Source organism: Octodon degus, unplaced genomic scaffold (genome assembly GCF_000260255.1).
Source record: "Octodon degus isolate 3935 unplaced genomic scaffold, OctDeg1.0 scaffold00167, whole genome shotgun sequence".
NCBI classification, from domain to species: domain Eukaryota; kingdom Metazoa; phylum Chordata; class Mammalia; order Rodentia; family Octodontidae; genus Octodon; species Octodon degus.
The window spans coordinates 3,822,585-3,827,286 of NW_004524743.1; the positions used below are offsets into that span (position 1 = coordinate 3,822,585).

General features: G+C 36.4%; 1 pseudogene; it reads right to left on the reverse strand.

Annotated features, from left to right (window-relative positions):
- Positions 1-523: 523 nt before the first annotated feature.
- The window catches only part of LOC101564273, a 5,562-nt pseudogene continuing 1,383 nt past the window's right edge, over positions 524-4,702 (reverse strand).

Below are 4,702 nucleotides of genomic sequence, written 5' to 3' on the forward strand. Positions count from 1 at the left end.
ATATATCAAGAGGCATCTGGAAACTGGTATTCTTCAAGGTTTCCTGTGTTGTAGGCCCCTGAAATACTGTAGAAAAGAATCTTGTGTGGTGATCTTGTTTCCCTGCTTCTAGTTGGGTTCTGTTTGCATGACCAGGAATGGTGTTGGTAGGACACCTCAGAGGTGGGGAGGAAGTTCGCCATCCAAGGGTCTAATTTTCTGCCCCTGCTTGTGCTCCTATCTGGTCAGGCTAGAGACAACAATAACAAAAAGATATATAGTAAAAAGAAAAATACCCAATATGTATTTTTTTTCTATAGAATTTCCTTTTCTCATCTCTCCAGCCTTTCCTCTGCTAGGTATCACTACTGTTTTTTATTACAGAATTTTGCTGCAATAAATTTTAAATGCTGAACAGTAAGAATCTTGTAATTGTCCAAATACATCAATCATAACACAAACACAGTGGTTGCAATCTGTCACGTTTGTACGTATCCTGTATAACTGCTTTTCAACGCTCCTATGGAAGCTTCACTAGACTTATTCACCAAGCCAACGTATGGGCTAATATGAATGACATCAGGTCCTGCCTCAAGCTCCATGTCCGAGGCAGCAGCATCAGACATCCCAGTTTTACTGCATGCAACACATGTTCCTGTGAGTCTTTAAAGCGTAGCCATGTTTTAGGACGATACTTCTCCAGACATAAAAGTTACTTGCAGTTAAAAGTTCCATGCCTCTTTTGTCTTATGAACTGTACTGTGTCTTTTTTTCTTTTTTGACATGACAAGCAGTACATATTTTTTATTTTTTGTTTTTTTTCAATTTGTTACCTTTTTTAATTGCACATTGTAAATAAATTATTTCCAAACTTAAATGAATATAACAATAAAAATTGTCCAAAATTAAAATGAAGAAGAATTTACAGATCAGTCATATAATAGTTCACATTGTCAAAATCAATAAGCTTATATTCACATAATTAGAATTCTCAAGGTAGAAAGAGGTAGGCAATAAATATCTAAAGATTTAAAATTTCTGAATTTAGTTGAACTTATAACACATTTCCAAGAAAAATGAACCTTTTGCACAAAAAATTTGAGTAAAATCATACCCAGATACACAAAAATGAAATTGTGCAAAACTTATTGTAAGTAAAAAATCATTAAAGCATATACATTAAAAAATTAGCTATGGAAGAACAAAATTAAATAGCATCTAATTCCACATTAGAAAGAACAACAACAAAAAATAAAATAAAAAGACCAAGTGTGTAAGAAATTAGACTACCTAAAGGACTGAAAGAAAGGAAAAAAAAAGTCAGATCTGTCCTCTTTGAATTTTATACTTAGCAAACATACCTTTGAAAACTAAAAGTAAAATATTTTTCAGCTATACAGACTCGAAATATTCTAATACCTCCAGATGTAGCATATAAGAAATAACTAATTTACTTCAGAAGGCAAGAGAAGTTGCTATATGCTCCTGGATGAAGAATAGAGAGCTCTCATAATGATAGTCATGCAGGACTATGTAAAATATATTAGATTAACCCATTTAAGGGTCATTAAAGATTTATATGAAACAGTATCAATCTTATTTCGGGTTATGCACTTTTTTGTGTGTAAAAGATAGGGAAGAAGTAATATGAAGTCAATGGAAAATGGAAATACACTTTTTGAAGTTTCTAATACTAGGAGAAAATATCATACCATGTCTTTTAAATAGATTGTAAGTCAAATATACAATATAAATCCTAAAACAAAAATTAAGATTAAGCAATATTCAGAAAATCAAATACTAATTAAAAATTAAATGTTTCAAAACAATTGAACTAAGAAAAAGTTTTCATGATAGTAAAGAATTACTAAGAATAAAACATAAGATAAATACTGGAATGACAAATAAATGACCAGCATTTCTATCAGCGGTTTGGGGATAGGATATCGCACAAAGTTCTAGGGCATTGTGGACATGGATAATGTCCATGACACTTACTGGTGGCGACGTGTCACTTGTGGGACTGAGCTACTGCTATTTCTTTGATATCCACCCTGTAGACCTAGACAGAATCATGACCCATAGGGTGCAGGAGAAGTTCATTTGCAGAGTATGCAGATGGAAATATCTTGTTGCTATATACAAAAGAATAACTGAAAGCCTGCTTTTGTATACCTTTTATTCTCATGTGTTTAATTGTTTTCCCTATTTGGTGGGTTCTTATCATTATCATTAATGGAGCTGTGGTTATTTTGCTCTCTCTCTAGAACATTTTTTAGTAGTCTGTGTAGGCTGGCTTTGTCGTCATGAAATTCTTAATTTGTTCTTTGTCATGGAAGTATTTAATTTCTTCATTATACTTGAAAGAGAGTTTTGCAGGGTATATCATTCTGGGTTACAATTTGTTTTCTTGTAAGACTTGAAGTACTTTGCATCATGCTCTTCTTGCCTTGATGGTTTGTGAGGTGAAATCTGCTGTTATCCTGATGGTTTTTACTTTAAACATGATCGGTTTCTTTTCTTTAGCAGCTTTTACAATACTGTTCCTGTTCTGAATTTCTGGGATCTTGATTATTATATGTCTGGGTGTGTTTTTAATAGGATTGATATTATTTGGAGTTCTATATGCTTCAGTTACATGAATGTCACATAGTTTCCCCATATTTGGGAAGTTTTCTGCTCTTACTTCCATCCGTATTCTTTTTATATCATTTGTATTGACTCCTTCTTTCTCATTGATGCCTATTAGTCTCACATTGTTCATCTTGGCATCGTCTTGCAGGTATTGAATTATTTTTCCTTCATCCTAGTTGTTTTAAAGAGATCTTTTCTTACTTTTTCACTAGCTGCAATGGTGTCTTTCAGGTCAGAAAGTCTATTTTCACTTTCATTCAAACGGTTTTGCCAGCTTGTGATTGAGGTTTTAATTTCCTGCATATCACTTTGGATCTGCTTCATGCATTCAGTTTCTTTCCTATATTGCTTATTCAAGGATTCCATCATTTTTATATTCTGATCTATTTTTTATCAGTGTCTTCTTTAGAAGCACTTATTACTTCTTTCATTATAGTTATCATTTCTGTTCTTACTTGAGAAATTATTTTTGATCTGATTTCCTCTATACCTTTCTGCAGTTGTTTCTTTACTTCCAACACTATTATTTCAGAGATTTCAGGTGTGTGATTTCCAATTTCTTCTATGCTAGTGTCTTCTGCATTTGTTCTGGGTAGGCTCAGGGCCTGAGACTGCATTTTGTTCCTTCTCTTTGTCATTTTCTTCAGCACTGTCTTCTGACCTTGCTTAGGATAGAGTTATTTTTTTTCAAAGTTTTATTGATAAACAGATAGAAATGAGACAGCTTCAAATCAAATCGGATGCACAGTTTCAACAAATAATACACTGCATATATTCTTCCCAGTGGTCAATCGCTGTACAAGATGCAGACCCGCGATCCCATTCACAAACACCACTAGAACAAATCATTCTATTCATTAAGAGAATGCAACTATATATCTATCCCAACCTCTTTGAATACACAGATACAAAATGGACATTCATCGGTACACCCCATTCTTTCTAAGTTCCATTATTGAATATTATAGGTGTGTAAACTCAGCAAAATATTCTAAAAGAGTCCAGTAGCCTATAATAGCATTGGGTCTTATATTTAACTGGCAATGTCAGAAATCATTGACCTGAGTCCCCCACAGCTCAACTTAACAGCATGGCTTTATTTTTTATATTTCGACTTCATACTTTTCTACTGGATGGTTAAGACCAAGGTAAAGCAGAACCTATGCAACAAGAGTTGTAGCTTTTTGGTTTGAGAAGGCCAGTGGAATGCCCTCAGGATTTGTCCTGAGATCCCGTACCTCAGATTGTAGAACCTTCATCAGTGCAGCCATGTGGATGAGTCACGGCCATTGCTTGGCCAATGTCCTCCCCGTGAAAGGCTGAGAGAGTGTCTTCTCCCCATGTGACTCTCCCTAGGCACACTCTACATCATCGACCACTCTCCTCTTTGGCCCCACAATCTTCTTGATCAGAAAATTTGGGACACTACCGAGGTACATGACGTTACAGTACAAGTTCTCATATGTCCTGAGTCTTAATTGACCTTAGAAGGTTAGGGCCAAAATGTTGGCTTTCCTTGTAATAAGGATTTTTTTTTTTTGTGTTTTGCTCCTTGAATGCCTTCAGGGCACTTTTGCATGGCTGGAGTGTTGTGGGGATCGAACTACAGCAAACTGAGGCTGCCAGCATTGTGGAAGCAGCCACTTAAAGAACTGAGCTAGGGCTGGGCTCCCTAGGATAGAGTTATTACGTTAGCACCAGATCCGTATCTATGAAGTTCAATCTTGTCCAAATGGGTGTGGCTTGGATCTGGTTGCTGTGCTCCACTTCTTGCTCTTGCAGCCCTTGGAGGTAAACCCTCTGTGCCACTCTGGCAAGATGTTCTGCTCCTGAATCAGCTAGGTGGGTCTTGCTGATAGCCTCTTTGCAAGGAGTTCTGCTGAAGGATTCATGCTGGGCCTGGGCTGTGGGTTGATTGAAGAACCAGTGTTTTCTGGTCACCTCACTCACACACTGGGCCTGGGCTCTGGGTCAAATTGTACTGCATCTTTGTATTTCATCCCACCTTCAATTGACGCTAGGGCAATGGACACTGGCACTCTCCCAAGGCCTGCAACACAGTGGGCAGCAATACAACAACCAGGTTCTT